This window comes from Ictidomys tridecemlineatus, chromosome 1 (genome assembly GCF_052094955.1).
Source record: "Ictidomys tridecemlineatus isolate mIctTri1 chromosome 1, mIctTri1.hap1, whole genome shotgun sequence".
In the NCBI taxonomy this organism is placed as follows: Eukaryota; Metazoa; Chordata; class Mammalia; order Rodentia; family Sciuridae; genus Ictidomys; species Ictidomys tridecemlineatus.
This window is the reverse complement of record NC_135477.1, coordinates 17,411,436-17,435,006: the sequence shown is the minus strand read 5'-3', so window position 1 is coordinate 17,435,006 and position 23,571 is coordinate 17,411,436. Positions and strand designations below refer to the sequence as shown.

General features: G+C 40.1%; 1 long non-coding RNA gene across 1 annotated transcript; it reads left to right on the top strand.

Annotated features, from left to right (window-relative positions):
- Window positions 1-385: 385 nt before the first annotated feature.
- LOC120885822 (uncharacterized) lies at window positions 386-11,076 on the top strand. The gene is made up of 4 exons (XR_013425127.1): window positions 386-583; window positions 7,283-7,454; window positions 8,497-8,726; window positions 10,597-11,076. It is a non-coding gene; the product is annotated as an uncharacterized LOC120885822 (long non-coding RNA).
- Window positions 11,077-23,571: the final 12,495 nt, after the last annotated feature.

The window sequence follows — 23,571 nt, the reverse complement described above, 5'->3', positions numbered from 1 at the left end:
GGGGTGAGTATGGCATTTGAGTCTCCTTTGAATCACCTTTTGTGATTCTGAGAAATGTCTTCTTGTGTTTTAATGAATTTGATGATGGAGGTGATGTTACTGCTAATCTTCATTGAGCCTACTGCACAGGGGTTGGCATGTGGCAAGAACTTTATACACCACGTCCTTGAATCCACAACAGTGTTCTCTGAAGGAGATAAGTTTTTATCCCAAAGTTGCAGATGTCTGGGACTTGAGGAGCCTGAACTGAGGCTCAGGCAGGATGGTAACTTGCCCAGGGCCTTGGAGCTAGGAAAATATGAAGGAAGGATTCAAACCCAGGCTGTCTGACCTGGTCCAAGCTCTTCACTGCCAGGTCCTTTTTTTTTTTCCTTTTAGACAAAAGGGAATCAATGCCTCACTGACTCTGAAAAGCCATGGTGATCGGTGAAGCTGGAACCTGACAAGTGAAGAACCTTGCCTTTGGTATCGTCACTGCCAGATGCACTCGAGTTCCCCGCACTCACCTGGCAGGAAGTGTTCTGGGGCTTCACAACGTGTTTTTATGTCTCAGTGTTTTGTGGCATGGCTTTGGGTCCTTCAGGTACGGGGGAATTACAACCTGATTTGATGCCTGATGTGGCTTACTGTGTTCTAATTGCAATCAGGGAGACGTGGGAGAGAGAAAGCGTTCACTCAAGCCCTGTTTCCCATACAGGAGGAAACTGTGGAGCTCGCCTTGCCTGAGGTCATGCAGCTCCACATCGACAGAGTTAGAACCAGACCCAGTCTGGTCTATTTTGATCATTCTACTGCTTTTTAAAATGTCAGATGCACTGTTTCTCTGAAATAAGATATTAATTTACTTTCCTATGATTGACTTAGAAAAAAAACATCAGAATTTAGGAAAAAAAACAGAGGGGTATAGGGAAGGCAATGAGATTAGTGGAAGAAAACTTGGATACTTTCTTATTTCTTCATTTATTTATTTATCTAACATATGCTGAGTGGATATATTGATTATAGAGCCAGTCTTTAGCACTAGTTCTATCTCAGTATTTGTTTCCTCACAGAAATACACCCAAATTAAACTTGGAAAGACTATTTTTTAGAACTGTTGAAATTCATAAAAAATTTAAATGTGGAAAAAGTTTTGATCTCATTAGTAGTCAGAGAATTGCAGTTGTATACATTACCGAACCACTACTTTTGCTTTTACTTGTTAGAACACATTAAAGATAATGCCTAATGCTAATGAGAATTTCACGGAAAAGACAATATCAAATAGATACTAATATACAATTTTGGAAAGTAATATAATAGATTAGCAAGAGCTATAAAAGATTGATACTCCTTGACCCAGTGGCTCCATTTCTGTGTGCCAGTTTTGAACAGGTAGATTCTAAGAAAGCATCTATAAATGCAAAGGTGTTCAACGATCCTTTGACTATTAGATGAAACACAAAAACAACTTAACTGCTAAGTCAGATGGATGATACTTAAGTAAATTATGGTCTATCCACACAGTAAAATGCTATGCAGCAAATAAAGAAAAATGACTATCATGAGGTTTCTATAGTAACATGGAAAATGTTTGATACAATGTTAATTTACAACAGGAAACATTCATTATTACTGTACAGATGATGAGAGCTTCGGAAAAAAAAAGTCATATGCTCAAAATATTGCAATAGGGTAAATTAGTAGGTTGTTTTATTGTTTGAAGTTTCTGAGATGTTTATGTTCCCATTGTCCTTAGAGGTAGAATACTGTGTCACTTAGGAGCAGTAAGATTACAGAGTTCCCTTCTCTCCAAAATAGGCTGTTGACTGCATATTTTTTTATAAGATGGATGTGAGGATCAGATGAGATGATAGGGGCGAGCAGTCCCACAGTGCCTGATTGGTTGAAATATGTTAATGAATATTGCTGTCATTTTATAAGAAATTTGAGTGCATTACTGAATGTTAATGATGAAAAAAAGTGAATTGAATGGCATCTAAGGGTCTTTTTTTTTGTTCTAGATTTTAATACTTTTCATTTTAAACATGGTGCTTAAGGAATTTTTTTTTTTAATGACAGAGATGCATTTGTAGATCAACATGCGGCCCAAATGTAGTGCCTGCATCATATAGTTCGGAAGATAAGATTGCCTTAGAGGATGAAATGAGATTATTCCTGTCTGTCTATAGTCTGAGCTGGTTTCTTCTTGGCCATGGGAAGGGACACTTCATATGTAGAGGACTTGGAAAGCTGTTTGATGAGAAATCGATTACTTCTCTATTTTCTCCTTGTAGTAGCTTCCCTGGGCTCTATTTAAAAAAGAAAAAAAAGTCAAACGATGGGTCATTATGCACTTCAGAGGATGGGAGACTCTATGATGCTGGATGTTTACAGCACTCCTGATTTTTATCTCCCAAAGCTTTTGATATGTAGGGAATTTGAATGGTCATTGTCTTGGTACAAGAAGATTTATGATGCCTTTTATATATCTCTAGGAACAGATGTATAAAGGTTTCCTGGGAGTGAAATGGTTCTTTCAGAATGACTTTAGGATGATACATGTGTAAGTGAACCAGACAGATATCGATTAAATGTCCTCCCAACACAAAACAAATTGACCGGATGTGCAAAGGGTTTTGCCAAACACCAGCATTTGATATCCTCCAATGACATTCGGTTGCTGATTTCCAGCTAAGAGTTGAAAGGTGGAAATTTTTCTTGGAATTGTTTTAGCAGAGCAAGACAGAAGGCAAGAAGTAAGCTCCAAAGCCAGAGGTTTCTAGATTTTCTCTTTATAATCATGTAGATATTATGCAGAAAGAAAAAGAGAAAGGGAGATTTGGAAAAAATGGAGTCATATGTGCTGATTTCCCTCAATTTTGGTAAGAGAGCTTGAAAGAGATCTGACTGTTTTAAGACAAAGATCAGAGACCTAGTCAGATCCTGCTCAGAAAAACATGAGCGGGGGAAACCCTGGCCCTCTGTAAATGGGGCAAATCTAAAATCAAATTTTATAGAATCCTGTGTTACCAGAATCCCTCTCTCTGTGGTTATAAAGATAAGGAGTCTCACCTTGAACAGATGCTTTAATGCATCTTCAAGCAATACTTTTTCAGACTCTTTGCTTACTTGTGGCAAGTTAAGGAATTACCAAACAGAGGTTTGGCACTCCTGAAATTTTATCTCTAGTCAGCTATGTGATTAATCTGTTGTGATAAACAATATTTGAGAATCTCTTCCAGACAGGGGTTTTGTGACAGATTCCTGGCTTGATCCGGGCAGAGTTAGAGGGTTTATAAGGGAAGTAGTTCCAGAAAGTGGTGAAGCTGATTTGGTGCACCACCTTAAAATTGGTCCTGGATGGCTCTGGGTAGCATTGAGTACTGTGTTTATGAGTGTTTTGGGAGCTTGAGTAATTGTTTAGAGCATGTTGTAGGTGTGAGACTCAACATCACCTGCTTGGATAAATATTCATTATCACCTTTAAGGCATCTCATTTTCAGCCACATTGTGAAATCTTGTCTTAGCCACAAGCACCCAACTGCTAAGAGCTGACTGAGAACTTCAGGAAAGACTCTTGAGCTTCCTGCTGTGATCTTCTTTAGCTTGACTAAGGAATGCTATTTATACATTTACGCCAATGGTGGAAATTAGAGAGTTGGGAATTCAAACTTTTAAGGCAAGGATTTTTCTGTTTTTTTTTTTTTCTTCCCTTAAAAAAACATGGACAGAGGCCATGTCCAAGTTCTCTGGAGACAAAACTTGCTCTTCCACTGTTCCTGGCAAAGGGTTGTCAACCTCTTTCCTAGGATTTAGACCACTCACGAGCATCTGCAGGACATGGCATTGTTAGGAAGTTGATCACGGGGCCTTGATTGTTGGCTCTAATACCAGAGCAAATATTCTTGGCCCCTATTAATTGGAAGACCATAAATATCTTGTTATTGACACTAAGGAATTGACAGCACACCCCCCCCCCGTCCCTATATTCACCGATTGACCAAATCTGAATCTGATTGGGAAACACATGGCCTTTCCTCATGTCTCTAAGGAAAACTATCCTTATATTCAGTTAGTCTGATGATCTCTGACAAAATAGAGAAAATCCAGCTGCCTCCCTAGGGATTAAAGGCTCTGAGCAGTTTCTGGCTGTTTCTTGGCCTGATCACATATGGTAACAGCAGAAGGTGAACAAATACAGGAAGAGCCTTTAGGAAAAATCTCTCTTTCCAAAGCGGCAACTTTCTTGGCCCATTGGTAGTGCCTTTTTGATTGTCTGTCTTGGCAGAGCCTGTGCTGTTCTCTGATGAGAGAGACAAAAGCTGGAAGAAGAAGAACCAAGGAGTCCTTCTCTTATCTCCAGTTATTATTCAGGGACGCTTTCATGTGCCCTTGATAGGATGAGGCTGCGTTCCGATGTTGGAAGCAGATTGCTCTAAGGATTTATAGATAGGTCAAAGGGTAGAAGGTGAGCTGATGTTGCCCAGGGAACAAACTTTCAAAAGAAAGATTTCCTCAGTATTTTTCTCCTTGTAGCCTTCATTTTAATGATGAGAGAACTAGCAAGGAAAGCTGAGTGTTTTTCTCCAACAGGGTGTGGCTGGTGGTTACAGGGTGGGAGTATTGTAGTGATGCTATGAACCTTTATCTTCAGTCTTGTCTCCTATTTCCTTTTCCCCTCCCACTTATCTGTTCTCCAGTTTGCAAACTGAAGAGCAAACAATCCAAAAGTGCAGAGTAATGTGAGAGGCACGATCCCTCATGTGACACATAAATAACTGATCAGAAATGGCATTTCAAGAGCACACAATCCATTGTAAAGCAGGTTTCAAAGGTCAGAGCTAAAAGCACATTGTACACTGGCCACGTCACATTGGGCCTTAGTATCTTATTGAACTCAGTTCACATGCAATGTTCTCCAAATATTCAATGGCTGGAATACCTGATTTTATCAAACTCAGAAACACAGTGTGGGACTTATGAGGTTCCCGCACCAGAGAGGGCACATCTGGTGTCCTGACATGACCACTGGCAAGCTGTTTCATCTGGGACCTGTTAACTTCCTTGACTCCCTGTACAATGAATGGAATACTCAGAGCTGCTTACAGAGTAGACCCTGTTGATAAGATAGTGTGGGCAAACACTTAGTTCCATACCTAGCACACAATCGGTGCTGATTTATGTCCAGCAAGTCAGTAGAGAATGCCTACTGTATACAACTCTTGGATGTCAGGCACAACCCTGGGGTTTCCAAGTCTATCTTGAGGAAAAAAAGAAAAACTGGACAAGAATCTTTTAATATTGATAACAAATTCAAGCCAAATTTATGAACCAAGAAGAGTTTTATGTGAGCAGAACATCTGGGAAAGTCTTGGATTCATTGAATATATATTCCTTGGATACCCTTCCAAATGACTAATTTTGGTGTCACAATTACTGTTTATTTCTGCTGACATGAAGCTCCACACATGACTCCTGTCCCAAGGTACATCTGTCCCCCTCTTCTTTGTGCCTGTCTGTTCTCAGTGATGCTTGCATGAAGAGGATCCTTTTTGCAAAATTGGACTTGTAATAGATAATGGAGTGAGAAATGGAGCACAAAACAAAATGAGACTCATTTTTGGGTGCATTCAAGTGCTAGCGGCTGCCCCAAATGGCAAATTACCAAAAATGACAGGGTACCCTGAAGAGTTGATGGATCTTCTTACTCAAATTGCTCGAAAGTTGCCTGAGCGACAGAGATTTTCCTAGTGTTAAAACTGTTCCCTGGGGGTAATTCTAGATACCTTGGGAAGCTGCATTAAGTACTTTTGGCCACTAAACAACCAATGCTAAGTAGGCACTAAATGTTCACATGACCATAAAGTGGTGCATTGGTGAGAATAATCAGCAGAGATCTTTGTGGTTGATGAAGGCCTAGAAACTTTTGCTGGAAGGAATGTTCTGACTATATAATTCTCTTGAAAATTAACCTTTCCCCAAAGAGAAAGCTCATAGGTAAGGAATGGCTTAGAGATGCTGCTACTGATCTTTAGTATTCCCTGCTAGGAAATCAGGTTTTATGGCTTTCAAAGATGACTTGTGAGTGTCAGCCCAGAGGTGGTTCCCAACAACACTGTCAAACTGGCCTTGGGGAGTTCAGTCCGTTTCCTTACAAGCCGAAGGCAGCAAGGCTCCCCGGGGCATGTGGTGAGAAAGGAGAAAATCTGAGCACTGCTTGGGCTTGGCTACTTCCTACTCATGTGGCCTTGAAGCAGTTTACTTTTCCTCTTTGGGCCTCCGTTTTGTAAAGAGTGGGATTGAATTAGGTCAGCGATGGCCCGTTCTTGGCAGGTAAGCTAAGCGACCTCCATCTCAACCTGCATCCTCAATGGGCATCTTGCTAATAGGTCAGATGTTTTCACACTGAGCATCGGAAGCCCCAGCTCAGGTTCACTTCTGCCCTCAGGTCAACTGCAACTTGGCACGCGTATGAGACGTGGTTTGGGCATATGCAATAGGGCCAAGCCAGATTCTGTGACCTGCAGTAGTGGGGGGGAGGATGGAGCCCATGTTCAAATCTCAGCTTTATGTCTTACTAGTTGACTCAGTTAACTTCTCTGTGCTTCTGTTTCTGGATCACAGGATGGTTGTGAGGAAAACACTTAAGACAGTGACTGAGGTACTTCGGTGCTTAGTAAATGCTAGTTATTAATATCCAGTCCTTGTTTTCTGCTGGGACAATTAAGAATTAATGGAGAAAACATTAGCTGAGATCATTGCAATTCCTTCCCAAAAGCTCCAGTACTGCTGATTATCTTTTATCCCAGAAGCCCCATTCTAAAAGTAGCTCTCACAGCATTTGAGCTTTCTTTAGTGGCTATTCATTAGCAGGATCCTAGGAAATGCTTTTGTTTTACTTCCAGAAAGCAAACTTTTGTGGAGCCAGTGTTAATTTGTATAATTCCTTCTGTTAAGCCTTGCATGATATTTATATTCAAAGGTAGCATCTGTACATTTTTGTCTCACCCTGGAAGACAAAAGAGTTATTAAAATTTAACACAGAGGGAGGAGTGACTTGCATTCTGAGTGGCCTTCTGCCTGCATGAGCCTCCATTGTTCCAGGGTAGTTCTGGTTTTTCTCTCAGATTGAGATGGGGACCAGGATATCAAAAAAGAAAAAGTAGGACCCCTTCCTTCTTCGAGTTCTAAAGATTCTTGCCCTACTTTCTTGCCTATTAAAAAGAGTCTATATTTATATACCTGGTCAAATTATGGATCAAATAAAGCTATATATGTCCTGTCGCTTGACCCCATTCAGGGGACATCCCACTTCACCACGGAAAGACAAAGAACCAACCACTTAACTGGAGACAAAGACAAAGCAAAAAGACAAAGACAAAGCCACTTGACTGGAGACCTGGACCTCCCTGCTGCCCACAACTAGCTAGATCCCAGGGGTCCTGGACATTCCCCAGGCTCTGCACCAGCAGGTGAGACCTACCTTAGAAATGAGAGATACTGCTTGTCACGGAGGGCTCTTCTAAGACAAGGGGTGTGGGCCATTGATAGTGAGGAAGTGCAGGCCAAAGGGGAAGGCTGGGCTGCTGGGCCCTGGTGCCTGGTGGGGAAGATTTTTCTATAGAGAAGCTTTGGCACTTTGACTCGGCTTCAATGGGAAGCTCAGGGGACCTCCCAGTTCCGACAAGTTATCCATCCGTTCAACTTTGTTGGCCACACTCCTGACCAAACCTCTACCCCTGGGATTCTAGTGTCCCTTTTAACATCACTAAGCTGATTGGGATGAAAACACCCTATGGAGAGGCAGTGTCAGCGGCCACAGTACTGCAGGGATTTGGGTTTGGGGCTTTATATGTTTTCAAGCAAGTGCCACAGGGTGCTCACTGAAGGGTGGAGTAGTTCATAGAGACCTGCTTGCCTGCAGTTCATGTAATGAGAAGTGATATTCCTGATATCATTACCCTAGAATTTGTGTTTATTTTTCTTCATGGACCATGTGGCTTCTTTTTTTTATAAACCTAAGTGGATTTATTTCACCTTGAATATAGTTCCTCCGTTCTCGACATCTCCCATGGCATTGGCTTGATTTAGGGGATCTTTATTTTTTGGTTCAGGTATATACACTGAGATTTCTACCTTTATCTTCTCCCATCTCCTTCTACCAATCCAAATGACCTGTTATGACCCTGAACTTACCAAATAACTATTTAGTGAACACATATTTATTAACCGTTTTGTACAAGGCGCTGCTTAAGTACTGAGGATGCAGGAGAAAATAAAACAGAAAAAAAAAGGCAAAAGCACTTTCTTTGTGGCATTTGTAGGTGAAGGGTGGACTCCCAGTGAAAGGTTGGCTCCATGTTGAGACTGATAGCATGGGACACACGGTAAGCAGATAACTCATAGGATTACCACTCACCTACAGAGACTTTCTGGGAATAGCAGGGAAGCTCCAAGATGATCCCAAATTACTTGAGAGAATGGAGGAAGGACTGTCTTGCATTTTTTTTCTAGTGGTTAGTGGCTGGAGCTGCAGAGGATTGTCCCAGGCCTGGGCAGGGGCTACATGACTTGAATCAGCATCAAGGTAGGATGTCTCCAGGTCTTTTCCTCAGTTGACCCAGGTGGAGCAGAAGTGAAAGAGAGAGGCAAGAGGCTTAAAAGCGGTCAACAGTAAAACATCAAAACATGGAGCAGACTCTGGATTACATTCTTTTAATTTAATGTAGAAAAATGCATGCACAGTAAGTACAGAAACCCCAAGCATACAGCATGTGAGTTTTAAAATATGTATAGACCCATGTACATATAATCTCGAAGAGACATAGTGTTAGAGTCTGTAAACAAGTCAGGATGGCGCCTGGCATTTTGCCAGGGGAATGTTAGAGTCCGTAAACAAGTCTGGATGATGCCTGGCAAAATGCCAGAGGGAGTGGTTTGTGAAGTAACGCCAGTGAGCCATTAAATGTGGAGATTCCTTATTGGTTGACTGCTGTATCTAGTTTATGTTAATTAGATAAGCTGTGTGGAATGTATAAATATCCCTCCAGTCCTACAATAAACGGCTCCCACTCCTGCTGTATCAACGTACACAAGTTTTTCGTCACCCCCGGTTGATTTGCTGCAGCCTGACGGCGGCAACATAGAATGTTTCCATCATGCACATGGTTCCCTTGTGCCCCAAGAAGTAATCATTACTCTAATTTCTATCAATATCAAAGATTATTTTTTCCTGTTCTTGTGATTTTTATAAATGGAATCATACTGGACATAGAGACATTGATACCTTTGTCTTAAGTCACAGGATTACCAGATAACTCATAGGATTACTACTCACCTACAGAAAGTATGACCATATGTATGTATGTGACTCTGAGTCTGGACTTTTGGTTCTGTCTTTGCACCAGTATGACTCTGTTTTTAATGAAGATATTTGTTAGTGGAAGTACTCCACTTTGTTCTTCTTTAAGATTATTTTTCTACACCCTTCACCTTTCAACATCAATATTTTAGAATCAGATCCTTAATACACACACACACACACAAAAAAAAAACACACACACACACTCTGGTGAACTTTTGATTGGGACTGAATCCATATGGGGAGAAGTGACATTTTCTAATCCATACAGAAAGTTTAAATCCATTAATATAAAATAATTTCAGAATATTTAGGTCCTTTTAAATTTTTCTCAGTACTATTTGTTAGTTTTCATTATAGAGCCAGGTATAGTGGTGCATGCTTATAATCCCGGTAGCTCAGGATGCCGAGGCAGGAGGATTGAGAGTTTAAAGCCAGCCTCAGCAAAAGCAAGGCTCTGAGAAACTCAGTGAGATCCTCAGTGAAATACAAAAAAAAAAAAAAGTGGGGGTGCTGGGGATGTGGCTCATTGGTCAAGTGCCCTTGAATTCAATCCCTGTTACCACCCCCCACCAAAAATATAGTTTTCACTCTCCAGAAAACTTTTACCCTATAATTATATTTATTCCTATATATTTGATATTTTTAATACTATTATAAATGGTGCTTTAAATTTTAATTTTCCAATGGTTTTAAACTTGTATATAGACACAGCTGATATTTGTTATTAACCTTGTATCAGTAGCCCTGATAAATCCAATTTACAATAATAAGTTGCATTAGTTTTGAATTAAAAAAAAACTTTTTTAGTTATAGATGGACACAATACCTTTAATTATTTATTTTTATGTGGAGCTGAGGATCAAACCCAGTGCCTCACACGTGGTGGGTGATATATCCACCAATGAGCTACAACCCCAACCCCAGGTATGAATTTTTTAATTTTTAATTAATTAATTGATTTTAATTAGGTATATATGACAGCAGAATGCATTCTGATTCAATATACACAATTGCAGCACAACTTTACATTTCCATGGTTGTACACGATGTAGTGTCACACTATTTGTGTAGTTCTACATGTACCTAGGGTAATAATGTCCATCTCATTCCACCATCATTCCTGCCCTCATGTACCTTCCTTCCCTTCCCTCTCCTTGGGTATGAATTTTTGATGTGTACAATCACATATAAATAATCTTCTAATAACATTCTAATCTTTGTACCTTTCTTTTGTTTCTCTTGCTTTATAGCATTGCCAGGAACCTACAACACAGCATTAAACATGTGGTCATGGTGTACACATGGAACACACCTTTCTCTTCCCGCCAACCTCAGCAAGAGATTCTTTCATATTTTGTGGCTATAGATGTTTTTGTAAATATTCTTTTATAGAACTTCTTCCTATTCCTATTTATATAAATCTTTTTTCCTTCATTGTGCATAGGTGTTGGATGTTAGCAAGGGTCTTTTCTGCCTCTGTTGAGAAGATTGTATGGGTTTTCTCCTTTATTTTGCTAATGCGGTGACTTCCGTTGATACATTTCAAAATTCTAAAATAATCTCCCATCTCTGTATTGAATCTATGGAATTGTGATTCAATTTTAATCTAATCAGAATCATTAGAGAGGAAATAATTTGTGAAATATTTTAATCACAAAATGGAGTTGAACAAAGGCATTAGGTGGAATGAAATATAAACTTGTATTAAAAGATGTCTAAATGCTGTGAAAGTGGGATGAAATATTTTGATGATATCAGAATGATAAAAGGAAAGAAGGGTGTGTTTAGGATGGAAACTTAGAAAAACAAACAGAATAAGGGTTAGATTGCAGCTTGTATGGGTCCTGGGGTGTCAGTATACCTAGTGGCTTTGGTCCTGGGCTCCATGTTGTGCTGCATGCAGGAAAGAGCTTCCAAATTCTTGGAGAAGATGGACACAGCAGAGGGGCAGCCTGGGGACACCTCAGTGGCTCACCATCTTTCTATCTTGGACATGTGTCTTGGAGTACGAAGCAGATGAAGCTCCTTGCTCCTGTGATATCATCGCAGCCTTGTGTTGGAGAGTTTTAAAGCAGATGCAACTCTAACCATCTAAACACCTTTCTAAAACCAGGCCTTACTTTGAACATGGTGTGATCACATTATTATAAATCATCATTTATTCATTAAATTATATGCACATGAACACTTGTGGAATGGGGCAAGCATGGGTCTGAGCAATGTCCAACATATAACTTAATTTGAGCCCATAGTCTGTCAGAGGGATCTACTACTGCCCAATTTCACATGTGTGAAGATGACTCACAAGGAGGTTGAAGCAGGGATTGTAGTTCCCACAGCCTGGCTTCCTGAGTCTTCAGTGTTAACAATAAACTTTCAACACACAATTTTTATTATTATTTTTAGAGCTTAATTGTCATTTCTATGACCAAGGGCTTGATATGCACGCAGCATTTTCAACTGAAATTGCACATGGCCCATAATAGGGCTACCTTCTCACCAACCTTCTCAGCAAAAATTGATCAATGGTGCCATGTTATTACAAGACTAAAGTTTTAAAACTATACAACTTGGAGTTATATTAAATACGTTCATTCCAAATTATTATCAAAATGCTACAAAAACTAAAATTCTCACAGCTAAATTTTACACATTTAGAGAAATTTTCTGGATGAATTTAACTGGAGAAAATCTATGCTATGTGAACATGATAATACTTATTCTTTTATCTCCTGACACTTACAAATAATACATACGGATAAAACAGCATGATAAAATATTTTTACTTTATAACTTTTTTTCTTGTCTCAAGGTGAAAAATGGCAAACTATTAAAATGACACATGGTAGTTTTTTTTTTTTTTAAAGGAATATGACCACTAAATGGAAGGTCAGGAAGAAGTGGCCAGAGTCTCAGAGATGCAGAGATTGGAAGGTTCACGAACCCTCCTCTTCTATCCTGAGCATTTCTTACTTTTTGTGTGCATTTCACCCCAAAAATTCAGTGTCAATGGAACCCAAAGATAAGAACAAATCCATATGGGTGCAGTAGGCTTTTATGTAAGTAGCATCCCTGAGATTTCACATCTCTGTTCCCCAAATTCCATGTATTCACCTGCATGAACTTCAGCTGGGACCAGGAGGAGCTGCTGGGTGGGGAGGCTGCATGGCATGTGGGGAGGCACCCAGCCAGGGCTGCAGGGAGGCCTACCTCTGCCACTGGCCCAGCTCTCGCTTCTCTGTATGTGGGATTATAGAGATGAGGCCACAGAACACTCTGGAATCTGATGTCTTGCCAGAGGTGTCTTCTCCAACAGCTTCAACCCACCATCCCTACATACTTCGGTGAGGGGCCTGAAAGTAAGAAATGGATTTCTCCTGGCCAAAGTGACCTGCTCAAAGTGAATCAAATGTTCCCTTGCTCAAGGGTAGCATCTCCATCTGTACTACACCAAGGGGAGCAAGTCCCATCTACATTGGCTTAAAGCAAGTGAGTCCCCATCTGCACTGGCTCAAGGTGAGTGAATATATACAGAGAGCTGTGGAGGGAGGCACCATGGTCCAGGCTCTGCCCTTGCACTGAGGCATCTTCTTTATCCAAAAAAAAAAAAAAAAAAAAGCAAAAAAAAAAAAAAAAAGCCAAAAATCAAAAAAACAAAAACACCAAAACCTGCCTTTTTACTTTTAATTTTTGAAAATTCAATTTTATTATATAATTCGTAAAAAAAAGAAATTCAGAATAAATTTCTACCACAACGTGGGAGAAAGGACAAAGACCAGGACAGGGGGAAGTGTCCCAGGGAGAAGACTCTATGATGTGTCTTTGCAGGTGGGGGCAGAGGAGACTCCTGGTGGATGCAGATGCGCTCCTGCCTGGATCTGGGTGGAGAGGCCAGAGCCCCTCAGCACAGCTCCCACCCACACTGCGATGTCAGCATCCCCAGGGCTCAGGGTCTCCTGGCTGGCTGTCAGTTCTGTCTGTCTGGCTGGGCATTTCCACTGGAGCCACTCTGTTTCTGGACAGTGGCCCACGGAAGCAGGGTATGCAGCATAGCTGCCGGATGCATTTGGCGATCCTCCTCCTCACCCTCTTCCAACCCCGGCTGCTGTCTGGGGGTTTCCCTGTGGAGGTCCCTTGGGGGATGAGTGGCTGGGCACAGGGTGAGGCTGGGAGGCTAGACTTTGGGAGGGGGGGTGGCGGGCACGTTGGCACTTCCTGCAGGCTGCTGCTGCTCATGGGGCAGGGGAAGGGCAGGCTAACTAGAGGACTTCCTGGGGCAGGACCTGGGAGGATCTGCAGGGCCCAGGCCATGCTTGGGCTTCACCTGGAGTGCACAGGCCTCCCACTGGGTTCTCTGGTGCTTGAGTATTTGGTGTGTCGCCATCACTTCATCAAACTTGTGATCACCAAGGATACCCAGTTATGATAGGGTCTTAAGCCATGGCTATCAGAATGTTCATAATGGCTAGATCTGGGAGTTTGGGGAGTGCCTCAGGAGGAGGACTGGGTGAAGCTTGCTCACCCTGGTTCAGCCATGGGTGCCCCATTACCTGGTCTATGGTGGGCCTCTGCGTAGGGTCCTCCATGAGTATCTCACGATGAGGCTCTGGGCTCCCTCGGAGACAGGGGAATGTCGAATGTTCCCTGCTTCATCAGCTTCTTCAGGTGCCTATTGCTGCTTGCTGCAAATGGCCATCTCCCTGTGAGCATAGCATAGAGGACCACACCCAGGCTCCAGATGTCTGCAGGGGGCCTTGTATTCCTATCCGAGGACGATTTCAGGGGCAACATAGAGGAGAGTGCCAGAGAACCTCCTCAGCTTCTTCCCAGCTGTGAATCTGGTGCTCAGGCCAAAGTCGATGAGCTTCACGTTGCCGCTGGCGTCCACCACCACGTTCTCAGAGGCTTCAGGTCCAGGTGCAAGATGCCTTCTGGAACCATCTGCCTGAACAGTCTGCGGGCCTCCTCCTCCTGCATGCCGTCAGTTTCTGGGCCGAGGTCTCATAGTTGTTCCCCTCCTGTATGCTCCATGATACGGTAGATCTACTCATTGGTCTCAATGATGGGAAAGAGCTGGATCACATTTGGATGGTCCAAGTCTGCCATCATTTCCCGTTCAGAGAGGAACAGGGAGCTCGAGGCTAATTTCACCAAGACCCTCACCACAACCTCTGTCCTGGTGAGCAGATGGCAGGAGAGTTTCACCTGGGTGAAGCTCCCTTCCCCAATATCCTGCAGGACCATATAATGGTCCATGAAGGCAGGCTAACAGCAAGAGCTCTGCCTTTGCAGCGCTACTCTGCTCTCAGTAACTCTCATAGCTCATCCTGAACAGGAACAAGGAGCTTAGCTTAAAAAATAATAATAAACCAAAACAAACAAAACAAAACAAAAACTCAGAAAAGAAAAGCAGAAAACCAAAAGGGGGAAAAAAAAACACCCAAATCAAAAAACCCAGTATCCAAAGACCACAGTCACCAGTTACCAGCCACCAACCACCACAAAACATGCTAACTATCTGGAAGTCCGACAGGTCACCACCAAGAGCTTCCTGTATTGTGGACAAAAAGCCCAGCTGCAGCCACTCTCGTATAACCTTCTAGTTTGAATTTTCCTCTCAATGGCTCTTTGTGAGGTCAGAGCACCTGGGCATAACCTCCAGGACCTTTCCCCCTTTCACAATAGGAATAAGAAAGGACTCTGGGAGGTTTTTGTTGCTGTGGGTCATGGGGGCCCATGTTTACTTGTTTAGAAGTTAAAGTTTGTAGGATACTCAGTGGTCTTCATTTTGAGTCTGAAAATCTGTAATATCTTTGTAGCTTTGAAAGACCTCATCCTGTCTGCACTGAGGGTTTCTGCTTTGCTGCTGCCCTAAAAGGAGCAGCTTTCCTCCATGAGGCCCTTTCCCCAGCATGGACTACCTGCCCTTGAGCAGAGGCAGGGAGTCAGCCATCTAGGAACTGAGTCTTCTGCAACTGTTAGCCCCAGAGAAGCTTCTTTTCCTTTAAGTCATTCTTGTTGGGTGTTTTGGTCACAGAGACAAAAACCTAATTAAAAAAAAAAAAAGCTGATTAAAACACAGCCATATGTCATAGTGCCCACCTTGACAAATGTAAGTGTGTGTGTGTGTGTGTGAGTGAGTGAAGCGCTGGGAACTGAACCAGGTCGTTGCATGTGCTGGAGAAGCTCTCTTAAGTTGCACATCCCGTCCCTGGGGCTGGGGTTTCCTGGACTAAGCAGCCCTCAATACTGTTACATTGAGGCTGAACTGTCAACAGGAATTTTGGAGTGAAGCACACCTTCAAACCACAGCACGCAATAAACAAGAGCCCAAGGAGATTGTCCCCACTAGATGTGCCCTGTGTGAGGGGAGTCCCTCAGGTTACACTGAAGGATATTAGGTAGGTACTCAGATCGTGATGAAGACAGTTCTCTGGTAAAGCAAATTCATGACACGTAGAAAAGCTAGGGCTACTTTTGTTTTCAACAATATGTAAGAGAATAATGTATCAAACCATCCCGATTTTCCCCCTATGGTATTGACTAAATACCATATATAACACTGTAACATCAGTAACTCCAGGAGAGTATGGAGAGGTACAGCAACCCCATCTACACAGTAGTGAAGACATGTTGCTGTAGATTCACACCAGAGTGACATCTCTTTCTCATGTGAAGTGGAACCTCTATGGGAACCACAAAGAATTGCTTGAAACGATGCTCAGAGCTGGGAGGAGCAAGAAGCCTCCATCTTAACCTGAGCATTCCTTACTTTTTGTGTGCACTTCACTTTGTAAAATTTAGCGTCAAGGGAACCCAAAGAGCAATTCCTCATGGGGTGCACTAGGCTTTTATGTAAGTGACATCCCTGAGTTTTCACATCTCTGTTCCCCAAATCCCATGTGTTCACTCCCAATGAACTTCAGCTGGGACCAGGAGGAGCTGCTGGATGGGGAGGCTGCATGGTATGGGGTGAAGCCCAGGCCACCCTCCGTCCCCGCTCCCTCACCCTCTCTCCTCTTTCTTGTGCTTCATCTTCCTTTCTCCACTGTAACACACCTGATGAAAATGTGTATTTACTGACATTTTTAAAACAAACCTACAGAACCCAGGACAATGCATTGTCTATATTCTTTGCTCATAAAATCTCTATTGACAATTGAATTGAGCTCAGAATCACAGACAATTATAAAACATCAATTTCCATTTTCTTAGATTTGATAAAGTCTGATGAAGGGTAGATGATTCCAAGATGGTCAGCAGACAGAATCCTAATAACCTTTTATAAGTAAGAAGTCATGAATTGAGGCCCAGTAAGGGTCTTCTCCCTTGGTGCTCCTCCTAGAAGTTGCTGCTCATCAGTGGTTCACTCTGCGCTCTCTCTTCTCAGCCTCCTGAGCCAACTGGCTTGATCTCTGCACCTACCAGTGGTCTCAGGCTGTGGGCTTGTGTAGTTGAATGTGTCTCTGTGCCTGAATTCCAAACCTGTGAGATTTGGAGCCATTTATAAATCCACATTTCAGGACAATGTCACCATGATGAGTCCTAAAGAACAATCTCAAAGCCAATACATTAGGAGAGAGTTAGGGGGATGTGGATAGAACTATCATTTTAAGGAGTAAGCCAATAATAAAATTTCCTGTGTTAAAAAAGGAGATTGTTCATGTATTTTTAAAATAGATGATGATGGCACCTAGATCAAGGAATCTGATAGTTTTATGATAAAATGTCAATATCTGCAACTTATTGGAAAACTTATTTATTTTACTATTTAAGCCTACTAAGACAGATTTTAGAAATCAAATCAAATTTGTTGATTGCTTGCAGATGCTCCAACAGAATTTTGAAAGAGTTTTGAACATTAGCCAGGACAAAATTGGGCTCCCTAAGGAAAGTACCCATGAGGGAGTGTTGCTGGGGATGCCCCTGGGTGCCCACTGCATGGCTCCTGAAGGTGCGTGAGACCCTACAGGGACAATCTCATGCCAATGATGCCTAGAGGAGCTTCTGGATCTGTGTCTGGATCAGTGTATCGACCTAACTTAGAAGGCAGCGTATGTTCCAAAAATGACCTTTAAGTGAAAATCTCCTGATTCAAGTTACTTAAGGAGAGAAGGACTTGTTCTAAAATCCCAAGATAGGACATGGCTGTTGGTTTTAAATAGGAGAAGAAAGAAAAAAATGATGTTCATATATTTGAGGTTGTGGGTGTGTATGTATAAAAATATCTCAGGAAATACTGTGTCAGCTCTAGTTTTCTCTAACTGGTTTTAATTTCTTTTAGTTATATTAACAAACTATAAGATTAAATTAATTTTGGTATAATTTACAAAGGTTAACACATGCATGGACCCCTGTGACCTCCACACTTAAGATCTAGACGGGTCCCCTCCCGACCCCTGCTGTGCAGTCATAGACAGGCCCATTTCCCAGCTCTCACTTCTGGTGACATCCTCTTCTCTGGCTGCACTTCTACCTTCTCCAAAACATCAGAGGAGTGTTCTAAATTAGGCTACCTTTGGAGACCGGCTTCTGTCACTCAGCAAAGTGCCCTGACTCTCCACAGTGCCGTGTTTCTGCTGTTTCTCTCACTGCTGAGCAGCCTTCATCTTTATCAATATACCTTGGAATAAATCTTTTCACCCAGGGAAGGATGTTTGGGTTGTTCCCCGGTCTTGGCAATGGTGAGTACTGCTGCTGTGAATCTTCTCACACAGGTTTTGGGGTGAACATGTTTTCCTGGAGGAAATATCCAGGATGAAGGCTCCTAGTTCATATGGTCAGCATGTTTTACATTAGGAAAAGCTGCCAAGTGGCTCTCCAGAGTGGCCGTGCCATTTTTGGTAGAGACATTATTTCTAGCACTTGATATTGTCAGGTTTGGGGTTTTAAATTTTTTTTTTAATTTGAAACCTTCTCAGAACTGATTTAAATGTGGTTTAAATTTATATTTCCTTAGTAGCTAAGGATATTAAACATCTTTGTGTGAGTGTGTGGTTTGTGGTATTGGGAATATAGAATGCAGTGCTGTTCTGCCACTGAGCTACACCCCAAACCCTTTTTATTTTTTTGAGACAGGATGTCACTAAGTTTCCCAGGATGGTCTTGAACTTGCAATCCTTTCACTTGAGCCTTCTGAGTATCTGAGATAAGAGGCATGAACAATTGTGCCTGGCTTTCCATATGTTTATTTCTCATCAACATTTATTCATTATTGCCTATTCAAATTGTTTACCCATTTAAAAAAATTAGGTTGTCTTCTTAATGTTGAATTATATGAAAAAATGTTCAACATCTCTAGCAATTATAGAAATGCAAATTAAAACTACACTGATACTCCATCTCATGCCAGTCAGAATGGCAATTATAAAAAAAATAGAAGTAACAATAAATGTTGGTGAGCTTGGGGAGAAAGGTACTCTCATACATTGCTGGTGAGACTGCAAATTAGTGCAACCACTATGGAAAGCAGTACAGAGATTCCTTAGAAAATCTGGAATGAAACCACACCATTTGATCCAGTTATCTCACTCCTTATTCTATACCCAAAGGAACTAAAATCAGCATACCACAATGATGCAGCCACATCCATGTTTATAGCAGCTCAATTCACAATGGTGAAGCTATGGAACCAACCTAGGTGCACTACAACAGATGAATGGATAAAGAAAATGTGTGCATATACACAATGGAATATTATTCAGTCACAAATAAGAATGAAATTTTGGCATTTACTGGTAAATGAATGGAACTGGATAACAGCATGCTAAGTGAAATAAGCCACTCTGAAAAAAATGTTCTTTCTGATATGTGGTTGTTAATGCACAACAAGGGAGAGTGGGGAGGAGAAGAATATAAGACCATGGGGTTAGACAAAGGGGAATGAAGGGAAGGGAGAGTGAAGGGGAATAGAAGTACAGTAGAATTAATCGGACATAAATTTTCTATCCTTGTATTTGAATACATGATCAGGGTAACTCTGCATCAGGTATAACCATAAGAATAGAATCCTAATTAGAGTCATGCTCCATGTATGTATAATATGCCAAAAGACATTCTACTGTCATGTATATCTAAGAAGAACAAATAAAAGTTTAAAAATTATAAGTTCTTTATATAAATCTTTTGTCTGATTTGTGATTTGAAAATAGTTTCTTCCAGTCTGTACTTTACCTTCATATTTTCTTAACAGTGTCTTTCAAAGAGCAGAAATTTCCAATTTTAATTAAGTCTCATTTATAGATTTTTTCTTTTAAGGATTGTGTTTTTGGTTTCATGTGTAAGAACCACCTAGCCCAAAGTCATGGACATTTCCCTCTAAAAGTTTTGTAATTTTACATAGAGATTGATGATTCAGTTTTTTTTCTTTGATTCATCTTGAAGTTGATTTTTGTAGAAGGTGTAAATTAGCTGAGGTTGTCTTTTTGCTTATAGATATGCATTTGTTCCAATACCCATATGTCAAAACAAAATTTCTTCTCCATTAAATTGTCTTTTTACTTTTGACAAAAAATCAAATTGTTTTGTGGGTTATTTCTGGACTGTCTATTCCACTCAATATGATACATGTTTCTGCCTTTTCATTAAAGACCACCCTGTCTTGATTGCTATAGTTTTAGAGTCAGCCCTTCAGTCAGACAATACTAGTCCTTAAATTTAGTTTCTCTTTATGAAAATTAAGTCTCTTTTAGTTTCTTTTCCTTTATGTATATTTAAAATGTCAACTTATCTATAAATAATTCTGCTGATATTCTAATTAGAATTGCATACATTTACTGACTAATTTAGAAAACATTGACATCTTAATTTTGAGTAGCCTAATCTACAATTTTGATATATATACCTATTTATTTAAATCTACTTTGATTTCTTTTAACAATATTTTATAATTTTTAGAACATAAACTCTGCCTAAAGTTGTTAGGTTTTTACCTAAGACTTTCATGTTTTGGACTCTTATAATTTTGTTGGATTTTGATTATATTTGTTATTAGATTATTTTATTAAAATTTTAAATTTCTGTTTTCACTTGTTCCTTGCTAGAACACGGAAGCATAATGGTTATTGGAAAATTGATCTTTCTTGGGTTCTGTGACCTCCCTAGACTCATTTATTAGTTTCAAAAAATTTTTGAGGCCTAATTGAGATTTTTATACCTGGATAGAAGGCTAATAATTTTCAGATGCAGGAACAAATTTATTTTTCCTTTTTGAATATGTCTTTTCTTCCTCTTGCCTTTTGGAACTTTCAGTGTGCTGTTAAATAGGTCAGGTAAAAATGAACATCCATCCTAGACTTGGGAGAAAAAGCGCTGTCTTTCACTATGTAGAATGTAGTAAACTGCACTTTTGTAGCTAAACTTTATGAGGTTAAGGAAGTTTTATTTTATTCCCAGTTTGCTGTTTTTTTGTTTGTTTGTTTGTTTGTTTGTTTATTGGCTTGTTTCTGGTAATGGGGATTGACCCAGGGGCACTGAGCTACATCCCAGCCCTGCTTAATTTATTTTTTATTTTTTATTTTGAGACAGAGTCTCACTAAGTTATTGAGGCTGGCCTTAAGCAACCTGTGATCCTCCTGCCTAAGCCTCCTGAATCTCTGGGATTGCAGGCATGTCCACCACTCCCTATGCTTGAGACTTCTTTTTAAAATCATGAATTAATGTTGGATTTTTCAATACTTTTCATTGCTTGGTCTCTCAAGAGTGATCTTGTGATTTTGCTCTTTTGTTCTGTTAATATGGTAAATTATATGGTCTGATTTTCTAATTTCTTTTGAAACATGAATTTCTGGAATAAACTCAGTATTCATGGGTGTGATGTATTTTGCTTTTTTATATATTGCTGTTTTCAATTTGCTATTTGCAATTGTGAGTTCTTTCATATATGTTCATGAGTTAAAAATAAAATAGGGTTTTTTTTGTACTATATTCATTTAGTTTCAGTATCAGAGTAATGTGGACTTTCAAAATGAGTTAGGGAGTGCTCTTCTGTTTTCTGTAAGAGCTGTGCAGAACAGATATTAGTGCCATATTCAGTGATATAATTGGCCACTGAGACCATCTGAGACTGGGCTTTGTTTGTAAACATTTTTGAACTATGAATTTCTATGTATTTGATGGCTAGAGACATTTTCAAGTTATATCCCCTACCCCTGGGTGATTTTGATAGTTGGAAGTCTTCAGAAATGGCCCGTTTCATTAAAGATGTCAAACATGTGCGTGTAGACTGGTCGGCAGTGTTCCCATGTCACCTGTACATCTGGGATGTCTGCACTGATACCACACTTTCAGTCCTCATCTTGATAATTGTGTCTTCTCTCTTTATTTTTTTTGTCCATGTGTCTGGACATTTATTAAATTTTATTGATCTTTTTTTCAAAAAAACAGCTTTTTATTCCGCTTTTCTCTTTTCTCGTTTATTGATTTCTGCTCTCTGTCATTTCCCCTGTCTTCTTGCTTCCTTATTTTGTTGTCCTTTCTTTAGGTGGAAGCTTTATTAATAACTTCATCTGTCTTCTTTTTTTTTTTAAAGATGAACATTTCATACCACACATTTTCTCCAGACACTATTTTACTTATACTCCACAAATTTTCCTACACAGTTTTTGCCTTTTTATTTAGTTCAGAATAGTTTTTAATTTTTTCTGAGACTTCCTCCTTTTTCAGCGGGTCAATCAGGGTGGACTTTCCACATGCTCTTAAAAAGAATGTGTGTTCTGTTGTTGGTGGAATCAGTTACATTCAGCTGATCAGTATCGTTCTATATTCTTGCCAATTTTCCCTCTACTTGTTCTGCTCTGCACTAAGACAGGAGTGTTGAGTCTCCACCTTTATTCGTGGATTCATCCATTTCTCCTTTTAGTTTATCAGTTTGGGGCCCACCTATTTTGAAGTTCTGTTTTTAGGCACGTACATATTTTCTAGGTTGACCGTTTTATTTGCTTTTGTCTGCATAGTGCTTGCTTTTCCCATCTTTTTATATTCATCTTGTCCATGTCTTCATATTAAAAGTGGATTTAAGAAGACGGCCTGTAATTGAGTCTGTGGGTATCTTTTTTCTTTTCGTTCCACAATTTATTTTTTAATTTGTGTGTTTAGGCTGTTCTATTTAATGTAATCATCGTTATTTTTACATTAAAGTTTATCATTTTGTATTTGTTTTGTATTTGTCCTTTCTCGTTTTTGTTTGTTTCTCTCTTTTCTGTGTCCTAATTTCTTTTTGGCTTATTAAATATATGTCAGTATTTCATGTTAAGATCCCTATTGAGGTTTAATTATATTGCCTCATATAGTTTTGTGGGTTTTTTTTAAATATATTTTTTTGCTTTTTTGTTGTATCATTTTTCCATCAATGAATATATAGTGCTTGTACAATGAAGAAAGGCAGGGCTGGGGATGTGGCTCAAGTGGTAGCGCGCTTGCCTGGCATGCGTGTGGCCTGGGTTCGATCCTCAGCACCACATACCAACAAAGATGTTGTGTCCGCTGAAAACTGAAAAATAAATATTGAAATTCTCTCTATCTATCTTTAAAAAAAAAAAAGAAAGGCAAACCACAACAGGTTAAAAAGAAAGACCTCAGAGATGAGAAAAATAACTCCTCTCATAGCAGGTAAGCTAGACCTGTGTGTGCATTCATAAATATGTTCACTTAGAGAATCTGAGAGCTCTGAGCATTTCTTGTGAAGGTCATGAGGGTGGTAGGTGAGGGAGGGAGGGGGTCAGGATCGTGGCAGCAACGAGAGAGTGATTTTAGTGAGGTGAACAGGGAACTGCACCTATGAGGAAATTGGTATTCTATCAAGGGAGTGGGACAAACACACACACAATACTAACAAAACATTTCTTATCCTGTGTCGTAAGGACTACCAAATGCCCTGTAAAATGTTTTCAAGTGATTTTCTTTTTGTTTGTTTTTAAGAAAGTCCTTTGGCCAAATAGATTTGGCAATTTGTGTCCTCATTTTGGATCATTAAAATACACAGATGGGTTTAAAACCTGTGTATAATATTATTTATATATATATATATGATATGATATATATGTGTGTGTGTATATATACATATATGTCCATACTCACACATATATACATATACATATATATCCTCTGTGAATATATACATATATGTATAAAACCTCTGTTTAGACTGAATATTTGTGTCTTCTCAATTTATATGTTGAAAACTATTCTCCACTCTGAGAGTATTTCAAGGGGGTTGGGCTTTGGGA